An 11,380-nucleotide genomic window follows, 5' to 3' on the forward strand; every position below is an offset into this window, starting at 1 on the left:
ATAGACCATGGTTTATTCCCGGACTCTCAATTTTATTTCATTGGTTTATAATGTATCTAGTCTTAAGCCAGTAACACATTATCTTGATTGTTGTAGCTTTGTAGTAAGTTTTGAAATCAGGAAATGTGAGTCCTCCTCCTGTGTTCTTTTCCAAGATTGTTTTGGTTATTTGGGGTCTCTTTCAATTCCTTATGAATTTTAAGAGCAGCTTGTCAATTTCTGCAACTAAGGCAGCTGGGATATTGATTGGGATTTTATTAAATTTATAGATCAATTTGAGCAGTGTATTCATCTTAACAAAATTAAGTTAAATTAAATCTTCTAATGCTTGAACATAGAATATCTTTCCATATATTTAGGTCTTTGAAAATCTATTTTAGGGGCGCCTAGGTGGCTCAGTCTGTTAAGCGTTCGACTTCAACTCAGGTCACGATCTCCTGATTTGTAGATTCGAGCCCCGCATCGGGCTCTGTGCTGACGGTTCAGAGCCTGGAGCCTGCTTTGGATTCTGTGTCTCCCTCTCTCTGTGACCCTCCCCTTCTCCCTCTGTCTCTGTCTCTGTCTCTCTCTCAAGAATAAATAAACATTTTTTAAAAAAAGAAAATTTATTTTAACAGTTTTTTTTTGTTTTTTGTTTTTTGTTTTTTTTTTTTTTTAGTTTTCAGTTTACGAGTCTTAACACTTCTTTGGTTAAGTTATTCCTAAGTATTTTATTCTTTTTGATGCTACTGTGAATGAAGCTGTTCTCTTAATTTCATTTCCAGATTGTTTCATTACAAGTGTATAAAAATACAACAGAAGTTGTCTGTAGTGGGCGTGATGACCTCAAGATTACTTCGTGGAGTTGGAACACTGGCTGCACGGTCCCCGTCAAGTCACCCTGGTGCGCTGCATGGCATCTGGAGGCAGTGTTCCTGCTGAGGTGAGCAGGTGACAGGGCTTGAGAGGGAGGTCATGATGGCTGCACAGAAGGGACCAGACCCATACAAAATGCTAGCCCCCAGGCAGCTTCAGTTACCAAAGAGGACCCTACTTTTGTCCCATCTATCACCAACAAGCGAATAGTGCTGCAACTGTGACAAGGACAATATTGCCATCATCTGGTTCTGGCTGCACAGAGGTGAAGCCCAGTGATGCCTTAGTTGGGGAACTCATCACAAGCTGGTGCCTCACCAGTTGGTCCACTGAACTTTTGTACTAACTTACTCAAAATGTGCTTTAGGGGCACCTGGGTGGCTCAGTCGGTTAAGCGTTGGACTTCAGCTCAGGTCATGATCTCACGGTTCTGTTCATGAGTTCAAGCCTGGCATTGGGCTCTGTGCTGACAGCTCAGAGCCTGGAGCCTGCTTCAGATTCCGTGTCTCCCTCTCTTTCTCTGCCCCTCTCCCGCTCCTGCTCTCTCACTCTCTCTCAAAAATAAAATTAATGCCTATTTATTTTTGAGAGAGAGAGAGAGAGAGACTAAGCATGATCGCGGGAGGGGCAGAGAGAGAGGGAGTATGAAGCAGGCTCCAGGCTCTGAGCTGTCAGCACAGAGCTCTACGCGGGACTTGAACTCATGACCCACGAGATCATGACCTGAGCTAAAGTAAGCTACTTAGCCGACTGAGCCATCCAGGCACCCCTTTTCTTTTTTTCCTTTCCTTTTTCTATTTATTTTTGAGAGAGAGACAGGGAGACAGAGAGACAGAGAGACAGAGAGAGAGAGAGAGAGAGAAAACATAAAAAAAATTTTTTTTAAATGTGCTGTAAAGTTTCTTCTTTCCAGTAAAGACTAGCCATTGCATTGGCCTCTTCTCTCCTCCCCCCCCATCAAATACAATAGATTTTTAATTTATTTTATAATTTCCAGTCTTGCCAACCTCATTCATTAGTCCTAATAGTTTTCTTTAGGGTATTCTGTATAATGTGATCAAATGATTTTTCTGCAGCTACTGAGATGATCGTGTGACTTTTGCTTTTTATTCTGTTGATATGATGTATTACATTAATTGATTTTTGGGGCACCTGGGTGACTCAGTCAGTTAAGCCTCTGACTTCGGCTCAGTTCATGATCTCGCAGTTCATGGGTTCAAACCCCTCATGGGGCTCTGTGCTGACAGCTCAGAGCCTGGAGCCTGCTTCAGATTCTGTGTCTCCCTCTCTCTCTGCCCCTCCTCTGTTCGTGTGCTGTCCCTCTCTTTCTCCCCAAAATATATAAATGTTATTTTCCTCTCAGGACTGCCTTTGCTGCATCCCAAAGCATTTGGATTGTTGTACTTTCATTTGTTTCCATATATCTTTTAATTTATTCTCTAATTGCCTGGTTGACCCATTCATTCTTTAGTAGGATGCTTTTTAACCTCCATGCTTTTGGAGGTTTTCCAGACTTTTTCCTGTGGTTGATTTCAAGCTTCATAGCATTGTGATCTGAAAGTGTGCATGGTATGATCTCAATTCTTTTATACTGATTAAGGGCTGTTTTGTGATCCAGTATGTGATCTATCTTGGAGAATGTTCCATGTGCACTTGAGAAGAAAGTATATTCCATTGCTTTGGGATGCAGAGTTCTAAATAATCTGTCAAGTCCATCTGATCCAATGTATCATTCAGGGCTCTTGTTTGTTTATTGATTCTCTGTCTAGATGATCTATCCATTGTTGTAAGTGGAGTATTAAAACCCCTGCAATTACCACAATCTTATCAATAAGGTTGCTTATGTTTGTGATTAATTGTTTTATATATTTGGGGCCTTCAAATTTGGTGCATGGACATTTATAACTGTTAGCTCTTCCTGATGGATAGACCTGTAATTATTATATAATGCCTTTCTTCATCTCTTGTTACAGCCTTTAATTTAAAGTCTAGTTTGTCTGATATAAGTGTGGCTACTCCAGCTTTCTTTTGACTTCCAGTAGCATGATAGATAGTTCTCCATACCCTCACTTACAATCTGAAGGTGTCCTCAGGTCTAAAATGAGTCTCTTGTAGACAGCAAATAGATGGGTCTTGTTTTTTTTTTTTTTTTTTTTTTTTTTTTTTTTTTTTTTTTTTTTTTTCCATTCTGATACCCTATGTCTTTTGGTTGGAGCATTTAGTCCATTTAAATTTAGTGTTATTATTGAAAGATATGGGTTTAAACTCATTATGTTATCTGTAGGTTTCATGCTTGTAGTGGTCCAGGCCTATCTCAAGAAACATGAAAAATCCCAAATAGAAAATCGAAAAGCACACCTAAAGGAAATAGAAGCAGAACAGCAAAGACACCCCAAACCCAGCAGAAGAAGAGAAATAATAAAGATCAGAGCAGAAATAAGCAATATAGAATTAAAAAAAAAACAGTAGAGCAGATCAATGAAACCAAGAGTTGGTTTTTTGAAAAAATAAACAAAATTGATAAACCTCTAGCCAGGCTTCTCAAAAACAAAAGGGGGAGGACCCAAATAGATAAAATCATGAATGAAAATGGACTTATTACAACCAATCCCTTAGAAATACAAGCAATTATCAGGGAAAACTATGAAAAATTATATGCCAACAAACTGGACAACCTGAAAGAAATGGACAAATTCTTAAACACCCACACACTTCCAAAACTCAAAAGAGAAGAAATAGAAAATTTGAACAAACCCATAACCAGTGAAGAAATTGAATCAGTTATCAAAAATCTCCCAACAAATAAGAGTCCAGGACCAGATGGCTTCCCTGGGGAATTCTACCAGACATTTAAAGCAGAGATAATACCTATCTTTATCAAGCTGTTCCAGAAAATAGATATGGAAGGAAAACCTACAGACCCATTCTATGAAGCCAGCATTACTTTTATTTCTAAACAAGACAGGGGCCCAGCAAAAAAAGAGAACTACAGGCCAATATTCCCGATGAATATGGATGCAAACATTCTCAACAAGATATTAGCAAATAGAATTCAACAGCATATGAAAATAATTATTTACCATGATCAAGTGGGATTCATTCCTGGGCTGCAGGGCTGGTTTAGTATTTGCAAATCAGTCAGTGTGATACATCACATGAATAAAATAAAAGAAAAGAACCATATGATCCTGTCAATTGATGCAGAAAAAGTATTTGACAAAATACAGCATCCTTTCTTAATAAAAGCCCTCAAGAAAGTTGGGATAGAAGGAACATAATTGAACATCATAAAAGCCATTTATGAAAAGCCCACAGCCAATATCATCCTCAATGGGGAAAAACTGAGAGTTTTCCCCCCGAGATCAGGAACACGACAGGGATGTCCTCTCTCACTGCTGTTGTTTAACATAGTGTTGGAAGTCCTAGCATCAGCAATCAAACAACAAAATGAAATCAAAGGCATCAAAATTGGCAAAGATGAAGTCAAGCTTTCGCTTTTTGCAGATGACATGATATTATACATGGAAAATCCGATAGACTCCACCAAAAGTCTGCTAGAACGGATACATGAATTCAACAAAGTTGCAGGATACAAAATTAATGTACAGAAATCAGTTGCATTCTTATACACTAATAATGAAGCAACAGAAAGACAAATAAAGAAACTGATCCCAGTCACAATTGTACCAGGAAGCATAAAATACCTAGGAATAAACCTAACCAGAGATGTAAGAGATCTGTATGCTGAAAACTATAGAAAGCTGATGAAGGAAATTGAAGAAGATACAAAGAAATGGAAAAACATTCCGTGCTCATGGATTGGAAGAATAAATATTGTCAAAATGTCAATACTACCCAAAGCTATCTACACATTCAATGCAATCCCAATCAAAATTGCACCAGCATTCTTCTCGAAGCTAGAAGAAGCAATGCTAAAATTTGCCTGGAACCACAAAAGACCCCGAATAGCCAAAGTAATCTTGAAGAAGACCAAAGCGGGAGGCATCACAATCCCAGACTTTAGCCTCTACTACAAAGCTGTAATCATCGAGAGAGCATGGTATTGGCACAAAACCAGACACATAGACTAATGGAATAGAATAGAGACCCCAGAATTGAACCCACAAAAGTATGGCCAACTCATCTTTGACAAAGCAGGAAAGAATATCCAGTGGAGAAAAGACAGTCTCTTTAACAAATGGTGCTGAGAGAACTGGACAGCAACATGCAGAAGAATGAAACTAGACCACTTTCTGACACCATTCACAAAAATATACTCAAAATGGCTAAAGGACCTGAATGTGAGACAGGAAACCATCAAAACCCTAGAGCAGAAAGCAGGAAAAAACCTCTCTGACCTCAGCCACAGCAATTTCTCACTCGACACATCCTCAAAGGCAAGGGAATTAAAAGCAAAAATGAACTATTGGGACGTCATGAAGATAAAAAGCTTCTGCACTGCAAAGGAAACAAACAACAAAACTAAAAGGCAACCGAACGAATGGGAAAAGATATTTGCAAATGACATATCAGACAAAGGGCTAGTATCCAAAATCTATAAAGAACTCACAAACTCCACACCTGAAAAACAAATAATCCAGTGAAGAAATGGGCAGAAGACATGAATAGACACTTTTCTAAAGAAGACATCCAGAAGGCCAACAGGCACATGAAAAGATGCTCAACATCACTCCTCATCAGGGAAATACAAATCAAAACCACACTCAGATTCCACCTCATGCTGGTCAGAGTGGCTAAAATGAACAAATCAGGAGACTATAGATGCTGGAGAAGATGTGGAGAAACGGGAACCCTCTTGCACTGTTGGTGGGAGTGCAAACTGGTGCAGCCGCTCTGGAAGACAGTGTGGAGGTTCCTCAAAAAATTAAAAATAGATCCACCCTATGACCCAGCAATAGCATTGCTAGGAATTTACCCAAGGGATACAGGAGTGCTGATGCATAGGGGCACCTGTACCCCAATGTTTATGGCAGCACTTTCAACAATAGCCAAATTATGGAAATAGCCTAAATGTCTATCAACTGATGAATGGACAAAGAAGATGTGGTTATACAATGAAATACTACTTGGCAATGAGAAAGAATGAAATCTGGCCATTTGTAGCAACGTAGATGGAACTGGAGAATATTGTGCTACATGAAATAAGTCAGGCAGAGAAACACAGATACCATGTGTTTTCACTCATATGTGGATCCTGAGAAACTTAACAGAAGACCATGGGGGAGGGGAAGGGGGAAAAAAACTTACAGAGAGGGAAGGAGGCAAACCATAAGAAACTCTTAAATACTGAGAAGAAACTGAGGGTTGATTGGGGGTGGGGGAGAGGGGAAAGTGGGTGATGGGCATTGAGGGGGGCACCTGTTGGGATGAGCACTGGATGTTGTATGGAAACCAATTTGACAATAAATTACATTTAATATAATATATACATTTATACACATATATGTGTATATATATATATATATATATATATAAACGTTACAAATTTTTTTAACTATAACAAATTTTGGATGTTGAGTTAAACTTGCATTCCTTGTGTAAATCCTACTTGATCATGGTGTATAATTTTTTAAAATATGTTTTTAGATTTGATTTGATAGTATTTTGTTGAGAATTTCTGCATCCAAGTTCATAGTATTTATTGGTCTGTAGTTTTCTTTTATTGTGATGTCCTCCTCTGGTTTTAGCATCAGGGCAATATTGGCCTCATAACATGAGTTTGGAAGTGTTCCTTCCTCTTCTGTCATTTGGAATAGTTTGTGAAGAATTGGTTTTAATTCTTCTTGAAACGTTTGCTAAATTCAAGCCATCTGGGCCTGTGCTTTCCTTTGTGGGTAGTATGCTGATAACTAATTCAGTCTCTTGTTATAAGTCTACTCAGATGGTCTATTTCTCCCTCTTTTTAAAATTTTAAATACATTTTGTTTGACCAAATATACCCAAATCTATAATCGATTTTATAATCAATTACTCAATTTATAATCAATATAAAATTATGAATGAAATGTTTTATATATATTTTTTGTACTAAGGCTTGGAACTCTGGTGTGTATTCTGCACCTACAGCACATGGCATCCTCCCCCTACAACTCCTTCTCAAAACCAGCTGGCTAGTGCCCTAGGCCCCACCACACCCTGCTCAGGTTACATCACAGAGCCCACTGGCAGGGAAGGGGGCGGCGCAGATACAACCGCCCTGCCCAGTGGGCTCAGATGCTCACACTCTCCCCACCTACCTACCCAAGTTCTAAAAGGAAGTGAGGATCCCTGCAGAGCCATGGGGTCGTTGGTCTGCCAGCCCGCCACTGGTGTTAAAAGGCTGAGGCAGTACTCCTGTATCCCTTGGGTAAATTCCTAGCAGTGCTATTGCTGGGTCATAGGGTAGCTCTATTTTTAATTTTTTGAGGAACCTCCACACTGTTTTCCAGAGTGGCTGCACCAATTTGCATTGTCACCAACAGTGCAAGAGGGTTCCTGTTTCTCCACATCCTCTCCAGCATCTATAGTCTCCTGATTTGTTCATTTTGGCCACTCTGACTGGCGTGAGGTGATATCTGAGTGTGGCTTTGATTTGTATCTCCCTGATAAGGAGCGACATTGAGCATCTTTTCATGTGCCTGTTGGCCATCCGGATGTCTTCTTTAGAGAAGTGTCTATTCATGTTTTCTGCCCATTTCTTCACTGGGTTATTTGTTTTTCAGGTGTGGAGTCTGATGCATAGGGGCACTTGTACTCCAATGTTTATAGCAGCACTCTCAACAATAGCCAAATTATGGAAAGAGCCTAAATGTCCATCAACTGATGAATGGATAAAGCATTGTGGTTTATATACACAATGGAATACTACGTGGCAATGAGAAAGAATGAAATTGGCCTTTTGTAGCAACGTGGATGGAACTGGAGAGTGTGATGCTAAGTGAAATAAGCCATACAGAGAAAGACAGATTCCATATGTTTTCACTCTTATGTGGATCCTGAGAAACTTAACAGAAACCCATGGAGGAGGGGAAGGAAAAAAAAAAAAAAGAGGTTAGAGTGGGAGAGAGCCAAAGCATAAGAGACTGTTAAAAACTGAGAACAAACTGAGGGTTGATGGGGGGTGGGAGGGAGGGGAGGGTGGGTGATGGGTATTGAGGAGGGCACCTTCTGGGATGAGCACTGGGTGTTGTATGGAAACCAATTTGACAGTAAATTTCATATATTAAAAAAATAAATAAAAAAAAATTTCATATATTGAAAAACAAATAAAAAACTAAAAGGCTGAGGCAGGAGTCTGAAGCCCCTGTGCGTACCTCATCCCCAGTGGCTCTCCACTCCAGCCACTGTTTCCTCTTGAGTCAGCTTCACTAGTTTGTATCTTGGTAGGATTTTTCCATTTCATCTAAGTTATTCAATTTGTTGGCATACGTTTGTTCACCGTATTCCTTTACAATCCTTTAAAATTTTGTAAAGTCAGTAGTAATGTCCCCTGTTTCATTTCTGATTCTAGTAATTTGAGTCTTCTCTCTTTCCTTTTTCCTTGCTCAATTTAGCTAAAGGTTTGTCAATTTTGCTCATCTTTTCAAAGAACCAACTTTGCCTTTTGTCAAATCTATTTTTAATGTAAATTTACTTTTCACTTCATTTATCTCTGCTATAATCTTTATTATTTTCTTCATTCTCCTTGATTTACTTGTAGTTTGCTTCTCTTTTTTCCAGTTTCTTAAGGTATACGGTTAGGTTATTGATTTGAGATTTTCCTTTTTTCTTAACATAAGCATTTACAGCTTTAACTTTCCTTCTGGGAACTGCTTTATCTGCATCTCATAAATTTTGGTATCCTGTGTCTTTGTTCTCATTTATCTAAAAGTATATTCTTATTGGGGCACCTGGGTGGCTCAGTTGGTTAAGCGTCTGACTTCAGCTCAGGTCATGATTTCACGGTTCTGTTCGTGAGTTCCAGCCCTGGGTTGGGCTCTGTGTTGACAGCTCGGAGCCTGGAGCCTGTTTCAGATTCTGTGTCTCCCTTTCTCTACCCCTTCCCTGCTCGTTCTCTTTCTCTCTCAGAAATAAACATTAAAAAAAATTTAAAAAAAAGAAACATAATAAAAATATATTCTGATTTCTATTTTGATTTCTTTTTTTTTTTGAGCCCTTTGTTATTTAGGAGTGTTTTGTTTAAAACTATTTTTTTTAAGTTTTTTTTACTATGAGAGAGAGAGAGACAGAGAGAGAATCCCAAGCAGGCTCCACACTGTAAACCCACAGTCCAACATGGGGCTTGAACTCACAAACTGTGATAATGACCTGAGCTGAAATCAAGAGTCTGATGCTTAGGGATGCCTGAGTGGCTCAGTTGGTTGAGCGTCCGACTTCAGCTCAGGTCATGATCTCACGGTTCGTGAGTTCGAGCCCCGTGTCAGGCTCTGTGCTGACAGCTCAGGGCCTGAAGCCTGCTTCAGATTCTGTGTCTCCCTCTCTCTCTGCTCCTCCCCTGCTCACACTCTGTCTCGCTCTCAAAAATAAAGACTAAAAAAAAGAGCCTGACACTTAACCAACTGAGCCACCCAGGCACCCCATAGGAGTGTTTTGTTTAATTTCTGTATATTTGTGAGTTTCCCACATTTTTTCTTGCTATGATTTTTAATTGTATTCCATGTGGTCATAGAACATACTTTGTATTGTTTGTATCCTTTCAAATTTCTTGAGGTCATTTTATGGCATAACATATGAGTTTATTCTGGAGAATGCTCCACGTGCACTTAAGAAAATTGTATATCCTGTTTCTGGGTGTAGTGTTCTATATATGCGTCTTAGGTCTAGTTGGTTTTTAGTGTTGTCCAAGACTTTTGTTTTCTTCTTGATCTTCTGTACAGTTGTCCTATCCATTATTGGAAGCGGGGTGTAAAGTGTTCACTATTATTGTAGAAATATTTCTCACTTTTGAGAAATCAGTTTTGCCCCATGTATTTTGGAGCTCTGTTGTTGGATGCTTATATGTTCGTAATTGCTAAACTTCATGATGGATTGACCCTTTTATCATTATGAAATGTTCCTGTTTACCTCCAGTAACACTTTTTGTTTGTTTGTTTGTTTGTAAGTCTCTTTTGTGTGATACTAGTATAAACAGTTAAGCTTTTTTTGTAGCTGATGTTTCATGATATATCTTTTGCCATATATATATATATGTGTGTGTATATACTTGCCATATATATATATATATATATATATGTATATATACTTTCAATCATTTTGTAACTGTGGACTATTAATCATTTTTTAAATTTAAATTTTATTTAGTTAACAACAGTGCAGTATTGGTTTCAGGAGTAGAATTCAGTGATTCATCACTTACATTCAACACCCAGTGCCATCACAGCAAGTGCCCTCTTAAGCATTTCTACTGTATATATATAGTTGTTTCACTTTTAAAAATCCAATCTCACAATCTTTGCTTTTTTATTAGGTTTTGTTATTGTAATCATTGATATACTTGGATTTACACATGCCATTTTATTTTTTGTTTTCTATATATCTTATGGATTTTTTATTCGTCTATTCCTCATTTATTACTTTTTTGCTTTAAATTAATATTAAAAATTGAAGTATAATTAACACACAGTGTTATATTAGTTTCAGGTGTACAATATAATGGTTTAACAATTCTATACATTACTCAGTACTCATCAAGATAAGCATATTTTTAATTCCCTTTCACCTATTTCACCCATCCCCTGACCCACTTCCCCTCTGGCAACCACCAGTTTGTTCTCTGTAGCTAAGAGTCTGGTTTTTTCTTTGTTTCTCTTTTCTTTCTTTTTCCCTTTTATTTCTTAAATTCCACATATGAGTGAAATCATATGGTATTTGTCTTCCTCTGACTGACTTATTGTACTTGGCATTGTACCCTCTAGGTCTATCCGTGTTGTTCCAAATGGCAAGATTTGATTCTTTTTTTAAGTTTTTTTTTTAAACTTCAGTTAATTAACATACAGAGTAATATTAGTTTCAGGTGTACAATTTAGTGATTCAACACTTCCTTACAACACCTGGTGCTCATTACAAGTGCACTCCTTAATCCCCATCACCTATTTATTTATTTATTTTTAAATTTACATCCAAGTTAGTTAGCATATACTGCAATAATAATTTCAGGAGTAGATTCCAGTGATTCATCCCCTATGTATAATACCCAGTGCTCATCCTGCCAAGTGTCCTCCCTAATGCTCTTACCCATTTAGCCCATCCACCCACCCACAACTCCTCCAGCAACCTTCAGTTTGTTCTCTGTATTTAAGAGTTTCTTTTGTTTTGTCTCCCTGCTTGTTATTATATTATTTTTGCTTCCATTCCCTTATGTTCATCTGTTTTGTATCTTAAATTCCTCATATGAGTGAAGTCATGTGATATTTGTCTTTCTCTGACTGCCTAATTTCACTTAGCATAAAACCCTCTAGTTCCATCCACGTAGTTGCAAATGGCAAGATTTCATTCTTTTTGACTTCCAAGTAATACTCCATTGTGT

The 11,380-nt window shown here is 38.2% G+C and overlaps 1 pseudogene; it reads left to right on the top strand.

Moving 5' to 3' along the window:
• Positions 1-819: 819 nt before the first annotated feature.
• On the top strand, positions 820-1,188 carry LOC122235533 (annotated as a pseudogene).
• The last annotated feature ends 10,192 nt before the right edge of the window (positions 1,189-11,380 follow it).

Source organism: Panthera tigris, chromosome X, assembly GCF_018350195.1.
Source record: "Panthera tigris isolate Pti1 chromosome X, P.tigris_Pti1_mat1.1, whole genome shotgun sequence".
Classification (NCBI taxonomy): domain Eukaryota; kingdom Metazoa; phylum Chordata; class Mammalia; order Carnivora; family Felidae; genus Panthera; species Panthera tigris.